This window comes from Rhinopithecus bieti, unplaced genomic scaffold, assembly GCF_001698545.2.
Source record: "Rhinopithecus bieti isolate Rb0 unplaced genomic scaffold, ASM169854v2 scaffold_21649, whole genome shotgun sequence".
Taxonomy (NCBI): Eukaryota; Metazoa; Chordata; class Mammalia; order Primates; family Cercopithecidae; genus Rhinopithecus; species Rhinopithecus bieti.
In genome coordinates, this window is record NW_016811584.1 from 1,402,348 (window position 1) to 1,421,051 (window position 18,704).

General features: G+C 42.9%; 1 protein-coding gene across 1 annotated transcript in view; it reads right to left on the minus strand.

The window, feature by feature from the left end:
* Positions 1-13,831, minus strand: part of ERC2 (ELKS/RAB6-interacting/CAST family member 2) — a 905,732-nt gene extending 891,901 nt beyond the window's left edge. The window contains 1 exon segment of the mRNA XM_017894219.1: positions 13,728-13,831. The gene's annotated coding sequence lies outside the window, so the exon portion shown is untranslated.
* Positions 13,832-18,704: the final 4,873 nt, after the last annotated feature.

An 18,704-nucleotide genomic window follows, 5' to 3' on the forward strand; every position in this document is an offset into this window, starting at 1 on the left:
CTGAGGCATGCGGATCACTTGAACCCAGGAGGCAGAGGTTGCAGTGAGCCAAGATTGTGCCACTGCACTCCCACTTGGACAACACAGCGAGACTCTGTCTCAAAAAAAAAAAGGAAATTCTGATACATGCTATAACATGAACTTTGAAAACATTATGCTAAGTGAAATAAACCAGCCACAAAAGTACAAATATTGACTGATATCATTTATATGAGGTACCTAGAATAGTCAAATTCATAGAGACAGAAAGTATAATGGTGGTTTCCAGGGGCTGGAGGAATGTGGAGTTATTGTTTAATTAGTACAAAGTTTCAGTATGGGATGATGAGAAAGCTCTGGAGATTGATGGTGGTGATGGCTGCACAATATTGCAAATATACTTAGTACCACCAAACTGTGCACTTTAAAATGGTTACAATAGTAAATTTTATGTTATGTATATTTTACCACAATAAAATAATTTAAAAAATAAATTTTAAAAAAAGGAAAAAAGGCCGGGCGCGGTGGCTCAAGCCTGTAATCCCAGCACTTTGGGAGGCCGAGGCGGGCGGATCACGAGGTCAGGAGATCGAGACCATCCTGGCTAACATGGTGAAACCCCGTCTCTACTAAAAAATACAAAAAACTAGCCGGGCGAGGTGGCAGGCGCCTGTAGTCCCAGCTACTCGGGAGGCTGAGGCAGGAGAATGGCGTGAACCCGGGAGGCGGAGCTTGCAGTGAGCTGAGATCCGGCCACTGCACTCCAGCCCGGGCCACAGAGCGAGACTCTGTCTCAAAAAAAAAAAAAAAAGGAAAGAAAAAAAAAAACAACTGACATGAGCTAGTGGTGAGACATCCCTACTCTCTTAGACTTTGTGTAAAAATACCCTAAGGCAGGTGTTTTGCACTATCTCTACCATTTCCTTATGGGATTAAACACCAGCTGCCTTTGCACAACTCGCTTAACAATGCCCCATCTATTGGCTGCCTTCACTTCCCTGTCTCGCACCCTCATTCACTCACTAGTGACCCCTGTATGTCCCAAGTAATTACTTGTCTCAGGGTCTGCTTCTGTGGGAAACTCAACTAAGACACCAAGGCAAGTTTCTTAATTTCTCTAAACATTACTTTCCTCATCAATAAAAATAATACTTAGATCATGAAGTTATTGTGAAGATTAAACGAGATAATTCTTCAAAGTGCTTAGCACAGTGCCTGACTCACAGTAGATACTTAATATGAGCTTCTTGAATTTCTGGTCTAACAATTATCCACCTTTTTAAAAGAAGATAAACTATGTCTCTCAGTTTCAGGAAAAGATTAAAAAATCTAAGAGCCAATTCTTTCCATCTTCTATGTGAATAACATCTCTCATGACTTAGCACTCATCATTTAACCAACTACAAGAGGTATTAGAAAGAACTGGAATTTTGTATCCAACTCCATCTTTTGCCTAGAGGTGGGCTGAGCCCACAAAAAAAGTTAGATAAGCTCCCCAGATAGCAAGCAGACCCACCCAGGACAGACAGATAACCACTATTCCCTCCCGACCTCAGGAATTAGAGGGATGTGGGATCAATTATACACAAACTTTAATCTGGTAAATTTTATCCGTATCCCTTTCTCTCTTTGGCTATAAATGTACCCTCCTACGGTTTATGGCAAAGACTAGGATTCATTTAGTCTTTTTCTAGTTCCACAGTGCATCATTTTAACAAATGAAACCATGCGATCATGAAATTCCCATTGAGGTGAATCCTTTGCCAAATGTCATTTTATTTTGCTTTGATTTCTTGTTACTTGCTTGCCAAAATACACAGAGATTTTATCATAATAATCACCTATTCTGACTAGCAAACCAAAGGATTAGGTTACATACTCTGGTGGACTCATAAATAAGACTGATGAGAAATCCAATTTCTGTCCCTTGCTTTTGTAGAAAATGCCTTTCAGAATATGTACTTTTTAAAAAGCTGAACAAACAAAACTTACCTTGAATTACATGTTAAAAGGGAAACTCTGTTCCCAAAACAAATAAATGATAAAATCCCAAATTCCATCTTGCTCTTTAATATAATCCCTAAAGCTTTTTTCCAACATTTCATACATACATAGCCTTTAACTTCACTCACAACTATAAATAGTTGGCCAACTTAAGTTCAAAGCATCTGACTAAAGCTAACCACTAGCCATATTGGGCATGCCTAATGGTTTCAATGTTTGGCTCAATTACATCATGAGCTAAATACTTATCCCTATATTATTGCCTACATTTTTCCATTTTCCACTTATAAATTAAAGACAAAATTCAAGAAATATTCAGGTGATTGCACAAATTCTGTTGTACAAATATGGTGATGCTGATGAACTAAAACTACTTGTTGGCAAGTAAGGTCATGATACAGTAGCTCAGAATGGTGGTTCACAAGCTACAGCACAGAAGATTAATATATGAAAGGCAATTTAACAGTGTTACTGTGTAATGTGCAAAAGTGTAAATCATATCAAAGTAAAGTCAGAGGCAGCCACTCTGCATGGGATATTGAATAGTGTTCTGGCCCATAACTCCCAATCTTGTACATTTCAAGGAATAATGAAACTATTTCCATTCATAACTTTCTCAGACCACTTTCAGAAGCTGTACACTATGAATTACTCCAATATTCCCCTCGATTAATCTAATGAAGTCAGTTTCATTCTGCCCATTAACTACAAAGATTTTAAAACACAACATGTACTCCCTGTGCTCTGCTTAAAATTTGCTGAGATGAACTTTGTCCTAGGTGATATTTGGCGAGACTCTCAAAACCAACAAGTGGTGTGGAGTCCCAATGCAAATTTTTACCAGAAGATATTTTTCCTCACCAGGAAAATGATCTTTCAAAATTATTAAGGCTACATAAATTGTATTTAGTCAATGAATCAGAATGGACATTGCTAGGAGTCCCAAAGCCATAATAATCAATCTATTGTCCTCCAGGTCATCTTGCCACCCTCTCTTCCCAATAGTAAGCCCCATACTCCCACAAGCATCAAAAGTAGGTAATTATTGCCATGACAGTGAAATAAAAGGAGAATAAAGAGCAGTCAGAGTCTTTGATCATATCCGTCCCCTACTTGAAATCTCTTGAAGGTTTAAGCTTGAGTCCCATCTCCTCAGTGGCTCACAGGGTCTCATGCCCTGTCACGCTCTCTGGCTCCTCTTACCATCCCTCATCCTGAGCCAAGCTAAACTCCAGCTCTGCAGTTCTATCTACCTTTACCTCTATGAACCCTGAATCTCACATTCTCTTGCTTACCTTTGGACCTAGTGCATGCTATTCCCCCTGTTATTTGTACCTTCAAATCCTCCCTCCTCTGGCTAATTCCATTTACCCTTCAGTGACACTTCAGGTGCTACTTTCTTCAGGAAGCATTCCTTCATTCTTCATCCATGACTCTCCTAAGTCTTCCGTGACAGCCTGAATGTTCCCCCAAAGAGCATCCATTACTGCCTGCTTACTTGTTTGGTGCTCCTCTAGATACTACAATCCCTGAGCTTCCCCACAAAATTACCTGCTCTCTTACGGTCCCCCCAACACATACACACCACATTCCCAGAAGAAGACTGGCACAAAGCAAGCATACACTCATATGATGAATACATAACAGAATGGCTTAATTCTTTGTTACTAATGTCTATTATGAAAGAACACCAGCCATTCCTGTTTTCCAGGTTAAAATAACTAATAAAATGATAATTACTTAGTTGAACCTCTGCATGAAGAAACTTGTAAAAATATATATATAATAGGTCTAGAAGAGTGCCTTTGAAGCAAATTGGACTAGATGATAGAGAAACAGAGATCCCAAATAAGGAGAAGGCTAGCGGCAAAGCCAGAAAGGGAACTTAGGGCTTGTGACCCCAGGTCAGTGCTATGTCTCTGTATCCAAAAGAATCCGCTCTGAAGTTATTCTAAGCAACTATTCATGTTGTGAATTCAAGGTGGCCCATGAATGCATTCAAAGCCCGTGTATAAAAAGAGAGTTATTTCTCAGCTTTCACAAAAAAGGTGAAGAATTCCCCTTGCGTGCCTCCACTAACTGCTCCACGCTCACAAGCCTGATGAACAGCAGCCACCAAGACCCAGGTGCTTTTGTATCCACTCAGCATCAAACAGGACCTATTTTCAACGAGCCCATACAAATGCCACGCTGTTATCCCACTCACTACCCAACCTCCTGCTTCCTGTCAGGGAGAGGCTTCAGGAACAATACGAATAAAGGGTCAAAATGCAAAACAAAGGGGGAGGAAGGAACGTTACAGCCTTAGAAGGGAAGGAAAAACACACATCACCAGAAGGAAAGAAAAGACATCAAAAATCCTCTCCTAAGACGTGAACGTAGAAAAAAAGAGTCAACAATCCTGCTCCTCTCGGAACCTGCCCCTTGAATCACCGCTGCTCCTCGGCGTGATAACAGCTGGAGCCGGCTGGCAAAACGGAGCATGGCTAATATGCCTCAAGCCAGGCATAAGAAAGACATCTTGGTAGGAATTTGATGTCCACCAGTATCACTGAGAAAATAACCAGTGATCATGGGACCACCCTAACCTCACATCTTGCAGAGCTGCTCAACTCTCATTGCCAGAGCAGCTCCCAGACCCCAAACCCACCTTCAATCACCTCAGGCCCATAGAGGATGAACTCCCAGCCTGACCACACCCATCTTATTATAGAGAAATTTGCCACATCAAAACTGGTAACCACAGTGCACAACTAGGTTCAATTTCTTATAAGAAACCCCGCTCTTTCTTACTGTAATTATTCATACCATTTAGCAGAAATATTTCATGGTTTGCATAAGGATCTGAGCTTATTCTTAACGAACAGTCACATTGCTCAATTCCCATTTGAACTCTAGTCTTCTGACCCACTAAGAAGTTGCCTTGAATTAATAGTTTGCTCCTAATGCATTTAGGGTAAATGCACTTTGCTGCCTGCAACTCATTCATGCCCTGAAATCACAGAATGACAACTACCTTTAGGGGTGGAAAGTATTAAGACAGGAAAAGAGAGCTAATGCTATCAGACCACACACACACATACATACACACACACACACTCACACAGGATAATCAAGTAAGCAAAATGTAGATTCTGAAAAATAAACCATAGCAAAACTAAGTTGCTGGTATAAGGTGTCTATGAACATTGTGGCTGGTCTTTGGTTTTCAGGTGTATCTCAGAGATGCCCTTCCAACTTTTCATCCAGTGGGGCAATAATCTCACCATTGACTTCCAGGAAAAAATAGTCACTTAGTTCCTTCCTGAAAGTTCTTCCTGCCTTTATTTATTTTCTTCTCTTCTTCCATGCACACACGCTCTCTCTCTCTCTTTTTAATTTTGTTGAGTGCCGATTAGGTGCCAGCAACTAGATATTTCTGGGATCTGACCAAGTGAACTCTGCTTGGCAGAGTCAACATGAGTTCAAGAACAGAAGAAGTGCAACTTCAAAGCAACAAATCTGGAAGATGTAAGTGGAGAAGGAATGCCCAAGAGGTTAACAGCAGAACTTGAGGCACGCCCTGGGAATTGGCCAGCCAAGTGCTGAAGAAATTAGGCTGGAGTAGCAGATGAACTGGCCCAAGAGAGGTGTAACCAATTATATGAACAATTAAGTCAGTGAGATAGTGGCCTTGGACTTCCCCAGCTGAAAGAATGAGCAGAAAATCACAAAGAAGGCTCAGCCCTGGCTGTGAAAGTGAGACAGCTTAGAGTTCCTGGTGCTTTTGGCATTGACACTGGTAAGGCTTGGTGGTTGTTTCTGATGCAATTGTGGGGCCACTCACTGTTTCTACTTTCTCTAGTGATAATTTAGCAGCCTTGAGAGTAAGGCAGAGGTGGATTCAAATTCTGGCTCTGCCACAGCATTAACTCTGAGCAAGTTTTTCTGTTCCTTCAATACTTATAGATACAATACAACAATACAACATAACAAATACTTATAGAACATCTTGGCACCAGGGATACAGCAAAAGGCAAAGCTCTTGCCTTCATGGAACTTATCCAACTCTTTGAGTCTCAGTTTCCTCGCCTATAAAATGGGATAATGCGTTTACCTGTATAGTTAATATGAAATGAGCAATATAAAGCACCCAGCAGTGCCTACCACATAGTAAATGCTCAATAAATGGTGCTCTTCATATAACAGAGCAAATGTATCCATCACTTCCAACTGGAGTATTAGCTCCAAGTAGTAAGGAACTATCTGTGGTTCATCTCTGTACCCCCAGTGCCTATCACAAAATAGATACCCAATAAATACTTCATAAATCAATCACTACTTAATTAATAACAGCCATTGTTATGGTAACTGATAGTCATTATTCCTTTCTAAGCCACAGAGATTCTATACTTAAAAAGCAACGTGGCGGCCAGGTGTGGTGGCTCACGCCTGTAATCCCAGCACTTTAGGGGGCCAAGGCGGGGGGATCATGAGGTCAGGAGATCAAGACCATCCTGGCTAACACCGTGAAACCCCGTCTCTACTAAAAATACAAAAAAAAAGCAACATGGCATAAAGGCTTTTTTTTTTTTTTAAGAACAGTAAGGTGCACTATACAATATGTCTTCAGGCACTTTTTAAACATGAAAACAAATGTTATTGAGCATAAAGATTTCAATTCAAAGAATCTATTAGTACAGGACAGTAGATGTAGGTGCCAGCCCACTGCTTTCCTAACTACAAAGTAAGGACAAGCTGGCCAGGCTTCAGGTTAATCCAGAAGGCACCCAAAAAGTAAGTTACATAAAGTTTAGCAGATATGCTCAAAGATGACCTATCAGTAAACATAAGCAGAAAAGTGCTGCAGAAACCAAAAATCACAAAATCTTCATTGCTTAAGACAACCAAAGTTTACTTCTTGGTCTGTATGTCCAACTCCAGTTGACTGGAAGCTGTGTTCATTTAGTGACTGAAAGGCCCAGGCAGATGGAGGGCTCCATCTCGACACACATGTCCATAATCATTGCAGTAGAAGAGAGCACTGGGTGCTCTCACACTGGAAATCAAATGTTCTAGCATGGAAGTGATGCAAGCCACCTCCAACATATGCCTGGAAGGAAAGAAAAAGTAGCTATGGGGAACATTAACAGTCTCTACCACAGATGATATCAAGACATAACCTGTGGAATAACAAAGGGATTTATTAAAGATGATGCACAAATAAAACATCTGAACAGCTATAAGATTTATATAATCCTGGACCAGGAAGGGTGTGTAGGTATCATTTTAGAGCAGTGGCCTCAACGTAAAGATACCTCATGCAACATAAATCTGGACCCTAAATTTCCAGAACAACTCTGCTTTCTATAAATATACTGAGGGTCCAGATAAATTTTATTTAGGAAACAAAAGTTTTAACAGCTGAAAAACATTTGAAAACTATGACTATAAACCAAATCCTTTATTTTACAGATTTAAAAAGTAAAGAAACAAAGGAGACACAGACAGTTAAAGTAACCCCAATCTACCCCGCAAGGAAGGTCTAGAATGTTTAGCAGAAATAAGTCCATGGACAGAATCTAATGTACCACGGCAGCACCTTCTGACCTTATCCTTCACCTCTGCTACCTTTAACTGGCACAGTGAGCCAGACCCAGATCAAAGTCATGTAATACAAGGTCATCAAGGGCTCAATAAATGGTATCGACAATGAGTGGAAGACCCCACCCCACAGCATTAAATAGTGATTCATATCCCATTAGCAATTGTCTATATTACTCATTGCCTACTTCTGGGCAAATGTGAAGCCATCAGTAGAAGTGAATACTAGTCTTCAGGAGACTTTCATTTTGTTCTCAGGTTAACAGCAACTATGATTTGGGTTCACTCAATTCCATTATCTTCTCATGTCCCCAGCTCTGTTTCATGCCCAGTTTTCCCTCCACCTTCACTCGCACTAAAGTATGTATGTCATGCACTCAAGCCTCAGTGGTCTCCCAACCTCTGGTCTCTGTCTTTTTCAGTGGCTTTATACTCACCAGCCCATGAAATCAAACTCAAATATTTCAACCAGGAATCCATGTGCCTCCTCAGTCTTACTCCAGCCTAATTTTCCAATATTATCTCCACTATAGTACTTATCCTGCCCAGCCAGAGGCAAGATGATGATCCTGAAAGTCAAAATGACATTGTTTTGAACCCACAACGCTTCCACTTACTGGTTGGGCAAGTCCTTAACCACTCTAAGTTTTAATGTTCTCACCTGCAAAATAGGTGATAGCATCTACTTTGAGGGTTTTCTTGAGAAGGTGTGTATTAGTGAGGAGTATGTGGCCACAAGTAATAAGTAGTGTCTTACAAGTAAAGAACTTTTTTGTTTCATGCAATAAGAAGTACAGGGGAAGGCAGTCTGGGCTGGTACTATGAATGAACAATGTCACCAAGACCAAGATCCTTCCAGACTCCAGCTTCGCCATTTGTAAGACATGATTTTGGCTGGGCACAGTGGCTCACACCTGTAATCCCAGCACTTTGGGAGGCCAAGGCAGGTAGATCACTTGAGCTCAGGAGTTCAAGACCAGCCTGGGCAACATGGGGAAACCTCATCTTTACAAAAGTATACAAAAATCAGCCAGGCATGGTAGTGCACACCCGTAGTTCCAGCTACTGGGAAGACTGAGGTAGGAGAATCACTTGAGCCAGGGAAATCAAGACTGCATGAGCTGAGATCCGTGCCACTGCACTCCAAGCTCAGTGACAGAGTGAGGCCCTGTCTCAAAAGCAAACAAACAAAATAAAAACCATGACTTTATTTTCATTGTTGTAGTTGGCTGCTACCCCTCCAGGCATTGCACCGATGATCTCAGCAGCAAGAAGCTAAAACAGCTGAAAAGTTCTTGGAGTATAACAACCAGGTGTGTCCCACTCACCACATTTTCAGGAAAGCCTCCACCCAACAACTTCCACTTATGTCATTATCAGACTCAACTCTCATGGCCACTCTAAGTCCAAGGGAGTCTTGGGAAGGTGAGGTGGGCTTATTTCCATCTCAGACAAAATTGGGTTTCTTTTAGTTAGAAAGGAGAAAATGAATGTTGGGTAGGCAACCAGCAATGCCTACTCAATATTAAATATCTTATGGAAAGTGCTAAGCACAGTGCCTAACACATAGTTAACTGCCCAATAGAAGTTAAGCTATAAATACTACTGTTATAATTATTATTGCTGCTGTTATTCACCTTTCTTACTCTCTGGCCAAGTGGAATAACTCAATATCCATGTGTGCCCCTACATTTTTATGGTATCCCTTGCTCTATCTGCATCTCCAACTCTCCCTGCTTTAAGGTCCAGGAAAATGCCATTGCATCCAAGAAGTCCTTCCTTACACTTATTCCTAATGATAAGTTTCATGGTGGCAGGACCCACATCAGATAAAAACTGTTCACCAAAGTTTTTAGAGACTGAACATTGTCTCTTGGAACACAGTAGGTTCTAATAAATAATGCCTTAATAATTTAAGTAATTCATGTGTATACACCAACCTGCTTTACAGCCAGCCCTCTAAAATCAAACACAGTATATTCCTGAAATGAAAAAGTTAAGCACCAGGTTTATATGTCACACAGCCAGCAATGGGAGTAAGGGGATGAAAATTGCATTCCCCAGGAAAAAGAAAAAATTAGAAAAGCCTCTCACCATAATTTTTACATGCTGTTGGAATCTGGATCATAGTTCATCAGATGTTCACTCCCTTACTGTGAACACAGTCTACTTTTACACACAAGTTTTGTTCAAAATAGTGCTTTGTCCAAAATAGGTTATCAGTGAAAGTGACATTTGCTCGTGCAGTTTGCCTCTTGGCTCCAGTGATCTGCCAGGAGAAGAGTATGCCCCAAGTAGCTGCCATCCCTTCAGCCTGGGCCCCTGGACACATGTGGAGCAGACTGGAACCCAACTGGAGCCTCTGTACAGCCACCCCAAGGAGCCCAACCTATACCAGCCAAATCACGGTCAACCTGAAGACCCATGAGTGTGAAAATAAATACCTGTTGCTGTAATTCGGAGTTTTGTTACACTGCCAAAACTGACTAATATATCTTATCATTTGATATATGTTAGCATGTCTTATGTCTTCATTCACTTTGTTCCTTTTCTTCACATAAAAAGAACAGGCTGAAGAATCGCCATGTTTTGTACATCCAGTGATTTCTACCTTTGGATCAACTATTTTAAATTTATGAGACCCACATTACCATGAATATTGGTGCCTTTCTGTGTTTTCCATTCATCCTATGTTTCTAAACTAAGAAAATCACAATAAAATATAAAGGAATAGTGTAAACATTGCTGAAACAGAAACTGTTGGCTGGCAAGTAGGTGCCCCATGGACCAGCCAAAATGTTAACTGGTTAGCAGATTTAAAAAAAAAAAAAAAAAAAAAAGGGGGCTAGAGGATGTCCTAGTAAAACAAACAAATGCAGATTGTACAAAAGTCAACCTAACCAAAGTCGAAGACTCTTTAGGTAAATTTGTGGACTCCAACACCATTCACCTTATTTTTCAGGATACCTGTTTTGGCAAACCTTCACCACTGAGTTTCACCAATGGGAAGAGACTGATAAGGCTTACACCTTGTAGCTTTTCCAACATATTAAAAACAAGAGGGGCTGGTCACACCTGTAACGCCAGCACTTTGGGAGGCCAAGGCAGGAGGATCACCTGAGGTCAGGAGTTTGAGACCAGCCTGGCCAACATGGTGAAACCCCGTCTCTACTAAAAATACAAAAATTAAAGAAGCATGGTGGTGGGCACCTGTAATCCCAGCTACTCCTGAGGCAGGAGAATCACTTGAACCCGGGAGGCGGAGATTACAATGAGCCAAGATCACGCCACTGCACTCCAACCTGGGTGACAGAGCAAGACTCCACTTCAAAAAACAATAAAAAATAAAATAAGAGGGTCACGCTATTACAAAAGAATAATTTTAAATATCATTATAGCTAATCACTAATGGAAAACGGTCTCTGTAAATAACAAAGAAAATAAAACCCTAATCCCTTGGCAGGGAGACAATTGAATGATGTTAGGAGCATTTATTCAACCAAGATCTATTTAAAACCCTAATTGGAAATTTAAGGTGTCAAGAAAAATGGAAGAGTGTGAATTTTGTTTTGTTTTACCTTCTTTTAAGTCATCATCATTAAGTTTGGAACTAAATTTCTATCGAGTCAAAATTTTTATTTTATTTTTTTTTATATTTTATTATGTTTCTACTGGAAATATATAATAAACAAAGTTACTAAATTTGCCTATTGACTCATGCCACAGCCTTCAAATGGAAAGGCAAAACAGGCTGATAAAAGGACTGTCAGAATCACAGTGGACTCTTAAGAGGGTTAGCTCTACGTATGCTGGGAGAACCTACACTTCAGACTGGACACATGCAGACTACACAACCAAAATTTGAAGTCAAGGCCATGGCCAAGGTCATGGGCTCTGGGTAAGACAAGCCTGGGCTCAGGTTCTTGCTTTCATACTAAACTGTGGCAAGATACTTAATTCCTTCCAGTTACTCATCTATAATTTGGGCATAAGAATAGTACCTACTTCACAGGGACTCCACAAGGTTTAAAAAAGATAATGCATATAAAGTACTCAACAAAGTGCTTGCCTATGCAATAATAATGATGATGATAGTAATAGTAATAATACTGCTTTGACAACCCCGACTTCTACATGAAAACTATTCTAATCAGTATATTCTGGCTCACAGTCTGTTTATGAAATGCTTAATTCACAGCATTATGTTCACATCCAGGTACAGCTTCTATAAAGTGGCAGCTCTTTGGATCAATCAGTAATTTTTTTAATGAATTCAGAGAGAAGGGTGTTGAAAAATCAGCCTTTCACTAGCAGCGAGTTGAGAAGGATCTGGTCCTTCACCCATGATTCATCCACCGGTGAAAGTCTTGCTGGTGAAAACCATGACACCATCACCTTCCACACCCCTCCCTGCCAAAACTGTAAAAGTATTTTATTAAAGCACAGAAGCAAAGAGACAAGATGGTTTATATGAGAAAAAGGCAAACTCTACTACTCCCCAGAAAGAAAATGACTTGACCCCACCACCACCAAACTGACATTCTGCAAAAGAGAACAAGGCAGCCCTCACTTCCAGAAGTTGAGTTAACTGTCAGAACTAAAAGAATCCCTTCTATTCATGTGACTCCCCATAAAGAACGTTTGCAGGTTTCAAAAATGTCTTATAAATCCATCCAGTAGAGCCAAGACCCAAGTACTGTATACTGAGAAACAACGTGACTTTACAAGGACAAGAGTGACCATAGGAGACAAAGTGCCACACCCTTTTCCCGGATAGCTCAACGGCACATGGTGTCTCTTATAAAGACTGCAATTCTGGAGAAATAGGTGGGCAATTCTAACACCCCCTCCCCCAATTCCTTCTTTACACAGATTCAGTTTCATTTTTAAGCCAATGGCCTTGGCATCTGCAACTACTACATCTAATAATCAGGAGGGTGGTGGGTAAGGGATGGGGAGGACAAGGAAACACGGGTCAGATATACTTGCTTCTAAAAGTCCATTTTCAAAGAGTTTTCTTCCCGCTTGTCTGCCTCTCACAGCTGGATCCCCATACCAGGTGGAAACCAATGGTTAAGTAAAACCACTGATTTAAAGAGCCAACCAGGAAACTAACTATGACAAATGGGAGCTGCCCTCCTCTCCCGAGCATTGATTGGTTCTTTGGGTTCCACTGGTCCCCATTCTACCCACGTAAGTGGCAGGTGTGGCTGTCAATCACAGAGGGACCTGACAATTCACCGCTCCGGGAGTAAATTGCCTTTCATCCAGCAAAGGCAGGTAGCCGCCTAAAATCGATCGACTCCTAAAAGAGCGGAACCTCCCTCTCTGGCAAGAACAGAGACCCTTAAGTACAAAATAAATAAGGCAGGGCCGAACGGAGAGTTTACGAGCGCTATTTTATTACCCCGAACCAAAGCAGCTCTTAATCTTCACTATCCTAAGATGATCTTTCAAAGGCTCGTACGGTATTTTTTTAAATTAGGTACACCTTCGTAAGTATCCCTTTTTTGTATAATTAGGAGATGGGGAGGAGGAGAGAAGGAATGCCGTTCAGTTCAATTTCACATCGTATTCCTTTTCATACACCATCCCCTAGCCCTCCCCATAAATCGGCTTCATTTTCCCTGACACGGGTTTTTTTTAAAAACACACGCTCCCCTCGGAGCCCACCCAGGCAGCCAGCCACCCCACCCCCTGGGCTGGGGCTCCACCTTTCTACACTTTGTTCTGCTTGGGGTTGCTCAAGACCCCCGCCCCCGCTAACATCCCACCCCTCGAGGCAAGAGGGGACGCCAGGCAGAAGAGGGGGATCTGAGAGAAGAAAGGCGATGGCAGTGAGGGTGGCTGCCGGAGAGGGACTGCAGGAGGTGGCCCGGGCCGCCGGGGATAGTGAGCGGCGCCCGCGCGCCGGAGGAAACCGTGCACTTGTTCCAATCCGGGGGTTTAGACATCAAGGCAAATCCTCCCTTAGGCCGCCCTATCCCTTCCCCCGCCCGAGAAAGCCCCGGAGGAGGCGGATGGTTCACCCCTAGGCTCCCCACGATAACGCATTGCAGCTCCCCACAACCGAGGGGGACCCGGCACGAGGGATGCCTGGGCACGGGTACCCCAAGGGAGCCAGACACCAGGCGGCCCCGGCCCCAGCGTCGGCGTCTCACCTTTCCGATGCTCGCCCGGGGCCGTCCCACATGGATTTTTACAACCTCTTGTCGCCTTGGCCCCGGGCGGCCGGGAGGAGCAGGAGCCGGCGCCGGAGCCGAAGACCGAGCGAGCAGGAGCGAGAGGCGGAGGAAGAGGAGGAGAAGCGGGGCGGGGAACGGGGAGGGAGGAAAGAAGGGAAGGAGGAGGACACCGCTCGGAGGGCCGGGGCCGGGCGCGGGGCCGGGCGGGGCCGGCGGCCGAGGGGGCGCACCGCGCGAGTCCCGAAGACGGCCGCGCTCGCGGCGCGCTGCCGGGCGCTGCGCTCGGCGGGGCCCCCACCCGGCCGGCCCGCACGCTCGCCCGCTCGCGGAGGCCCTGACTCACATTCCCAGCATTCCCGAGGAGCCGCTAGCGGGGCCGCGGCTGGGGCCCGGGCGCCTCCGCTGGGGGCAGCAGAAAGCGCACGGCATGGGCTGGGGGTCTTCGCAGCGCCTCCTCCCGGCAGGCCGCGGCGCGAAGCACCTGGCCCCCATCTTCTGTCCCTGACGCCCCTTCCCGGGTACCCCCCTCCAAAAGCTGCCAGGCACTCCCGGAACTTGTCAGGTGGCTTTGGTGACAGGGGCAGTGATGGCACTTAACTTTTAAGTTAAGCATTGGAGTAGGGGGTCGTGGTTACCACACCCTGGCACCGTCCATCAGCTTTAATGTTCCTTAGGAGGTTGAAAGGATTTCATAAGATCTTTACTTTCTTGTTCCCCCAAAGACAAGACAGAATGAAAGATAAAGACGGTAACAAGAGAAAAGATCGTATCCGTCATATTCATTGGGTGCCTCTTCTGTGCCCTGAAATGTGCTTGCATTGTCCCGATTTAAGGTAGAAAGATGATGTCTGAGTTGATACGCGCGCACCCAGGCACGCGCGCGCACACACGCACACACACACACACACCTCAAGGTAATGAGCAAGAGGATTTGGACAAGTTTTTCATTGGAAAAAGCTTCCACTCAACAAGTCTGGAGCCCCAGCTGTGCCATTTTATATTAGGGAGGGTACTGGGATAGCCATGGGCATCTTTAAACTTGGTCTCTTTCACTGAGTAGTCAATTTGCAGGGATAGAGCAGTCATTTCCTTCCTGTCCTGATGAGTCTGCTTCCAGCAATTTCAGTGGCCAGATCTAAATTTCTCCTGCTGGGAAGCTCAGACAAATAAACCAAATCCAGCCGTGAGATGTTTGGGTGCACAGAGGCATAGAATTAGTACAGCGATTAGAGGATGGCTCCTTCTTTCCTCCACTGGTGGGAATTCAATTTTTGTTTGTTTGTTTGTTTGTTTGTTTGTTTGTTTTTCTTTGAGACAGAGTCTTGCTCTGTCGCCCAGGCTGGAGTGCAGTGGTGCTATCTCAGCTCACTGCAACCTCCGCCTCCTGGGTTCAAGCAATTCTCCTGCTTCTGCCTCCTAAGTAGCTGGGATTACAGGAGTCCATCACTATGCCCATCTAATTTTTGTATTTTTAGTACATATGGGGTTTCACCATCTTGGCCAGGCTGGTCTTGAACTCCTGACCTCAAATGATCTACTGACTTCAAGCTTCTCAAAATGCTGGCGTTACAGGCATGAGCCACAGAGCCTGGCCAGAATTCAAATATTAAATTATTCCTGCTCAGGGAATCAGACTTTGAGAGACAAGGATGCCTTCCTGTTCCTGCCCAAATGCCTGTTCCTTAAGCCTGTACACCTCTGGTGTCTAAGGTTTTTCACAGACTCTCCTTGCCCTCATCCTCTTCTTTCTCTCTCTAAAAAATCAACACTCATTCTCCTGACCTAGATGCTCCGGGGCAAAACCAAGCTCCATCTATTGTGTTTTGTTCCCCACATACATCCTTGACAGCCTCTGCTCTAAAGGCTTGTTGTATATGAGAGCCTTGTTGAGAGTCCTTTGAGAATTCCTAAAATCCCATATCTTTTGAAACGTGGCCAACATTTTTTAGTATACCCCCCTCTGTGCGGGCACTTACATTTTCTCAACTATTCTCACAAAAATTCTATAAGATGTTTACCGTCTTTCAGAAAAGTTGAGTAACATACCCAGGGTGATTCCATGAAGAATTTATTTAAATCAATGCCTGAGGTTCACTCTGGTTGGCCACCCATTCTCTTTTCCTTTGATCCATGGGTTTTAAAAGGAATCCTTGACATTCGGGGACAATTTGTTATATACATGCTTATGTACATTTTTCCCACAAAGAGAAGATTCATGGTTCTCAACGGATTTCTTTCAAATTGGGTCCTTGACCCAGAAAAAGTTAAGAATAATTACTTTAAATAGAAAGTGACTCTACATAGTAAAACAAGAGTGGAAGTTATAGGAATCTTAAGCAAATCATCTTTATCCTCGCTGGGACTTAGTTTTCTGAAAATAAAAAGCTGAACTAAAGAATCTTAAGATTACTCTCAACGCTAACATTTTCTAACTTTATGTTAAAATACACATATATGTGTGTATATGTACACAAATACATACACACACACCTTCTCTCAATATGCTAACAAGTAGCCATTGTGAGATCTAACCCTTCAGGACAGAAAATTCTAAAACATATTGTATTTTCTGAAACATGGTCCGTTGCTCCAGGGTTTTTTGTTGTCGTGGTGGTTTGGTTTGTGTTGTTTTGACGGTTATTGATGTCTTTCTTCATCTTGGCAAGCTCTTCTCAAGTAAGTCAGAGAGAGCATACTTTCATGGCAGATATTTTTTCTCACATATTCATTCATTCATTCAACAAATACTTATTGAGCATCTACTTTCTGCTAGGTCCTATGGGTTCAGAGCCCCTGCCTCAAGGACTGTACAGTTTAGTGACGGAGACAAACAAGAAGCAGGCAATAACAATATTGCCTGTGAAGGAACAAAGTTCTGGGAACTGCAGGAACATGCAGGAAGGATAACCAACTGTTCCCCTGGGGTTCAGAAAAAGTTTTCCTAAGGAAATATCAACTTTGTTGCCACATCCAACTTTGCTGCCCTACAGTGTGCTCAGCCTGGAGTGGCAGCTATTATAGATGGGAGCTGTGGTGGACACCTGCCCCTGGATAAGCCATGACAGGCTCTCCCTCCAGTATTTCAAATTGAGCTTGAAGTATGAGTCAGTCAGTTGGCATTGAATGGTGAGATTGTAGACTGTGGTGGCCCAAATTAGAACTATGGCACCAAAAACCACAATGCCAAAGTCATCACGAAGTAAGTTCTAAGACCCTTGCCAAGGAAGCTGGTCTGTAAAGAGAACAGCCAGCCATATAGACAGAAATGAGATTTCTAAAGACCTAAAGAACTTGGATATCTACCTGCTTATTTGACTTCCCCATTGTGAGTATCTAACCAGTATCTCAAACTTGATTTTTACGCACCAAGTCTCCTCTCTCCCAAGGTCACCCATCAGGATAATGACATCACCAATCATCTTGTTGCTCAGGTCCAAACCTAGGAGTATCATTAATTCCTCCTTTTGCTTATACCACACGTTTACACCATCAGCCAGTTCTATCAGCTCTACCTGGGCCTGAGCCAAGCCATATCAGAGCCTGAAGCAAAAGAAAAACTGGGTACCCCTACATATTTTTTGAACCAAATAGAAAAAGTTAATCTCTACAATGAAAAAGCATGACTATATATAAAAGCACCATAATGCCCAATCAGTTCTCCTGTGATTGTTAACTCTCATAAGCCTGCCAGTGTGGGAATATGATAGCCAAGTGGCCTCGGAACTGAAACAACCGTTCTTGTTGCACAGTGAAGAAGGGTCATAAAACAACAACCTGTGTTGGTTTTGTTTCTGTTTCTTTGGATTTTTTGCATTCATTTTGAATATAGTAATAGCAACGAAGAACAAATACCAATTAGACAAAATTGATACTATGTGCCAGGCCCTGTTCGAAGCCCTTTGTGTGCATTAACTGACTTATTCCTCACAATCGACCTAAAATATACCATTATTATACCTATTTTGCCAACAAAGGCACTGAGGCACCTGTAGTAAGGTAATTTACCAGGACCACACAGCTAAATCATTGCAGGGCTGAAATTCTAACCCAAGAAGTCTGACTCCAGAACAAACAAGGTAAAATAAACTGGACTTGGTGAGCAATTGGCTGTGGTCAAGAGAGAGGAGTCAAAAATGCTCCCAGGAGTCTGGTTTGGGTAACTGGGTGGATAATGTGCCATTCACTAAAACTGGAAATAAAGGTTGGGGGAGGAGTACAGGTTTATGGAACGTTTATAGATCATATGGGAAACCCAATTATGAACAGTTTATGGGTTCAATTTGAGGCTTTTCGTATTTGAGATGCCAAGGACCTCATGGTAGAGATGTCCAGAACATGGCAGTTTCAATGTGCTTTGAAGTCAGACAACAGATACTTGATAAAGATAGTATATGGGAGTCACCAAGTTTGGTGATTAGAGTCCTGGGCATAGCCAGGTAACCCAGAACAGTAATTGGCATGTCCACAGGAAGAATCTAGTTAAATAAGAAACAAAATCCCTAAACAACTTATAATTGTCTGTTCTTCTTAGGTATGAGGTCATTTGTGCAAGTCTTAATAGGGTAGATTTTAGCTCAAAAGAAACATGATTGGACTGCCACTTTAAAACAAAACAAAACACCTAATTAACTGACCTACCACCACAACAGTTGGACTGGAAAAAAATCACCTGATCCTTTGGAAACAAACAATTGGTTCCATTAAACCATTCAAATTATATTTGCCAGGAATGTTTTAAGACGTTTGTAGGTTTTAAGCATCATAGCAAACATATCAAAATTCAGCACCATCAAAAATATACATATTTTGGCTGCGCATGGTAGCTCACATCTGTAATCCAGCACTTTGGGAGGCCAAGGCAGGAGGATCACTCGAGCCCAGGAGGTCAAGGCTGCAGTAAGCTGTGATCACACCACTGCACTCCAGCGTAGGTGACAGAATAAGACTCTGTAA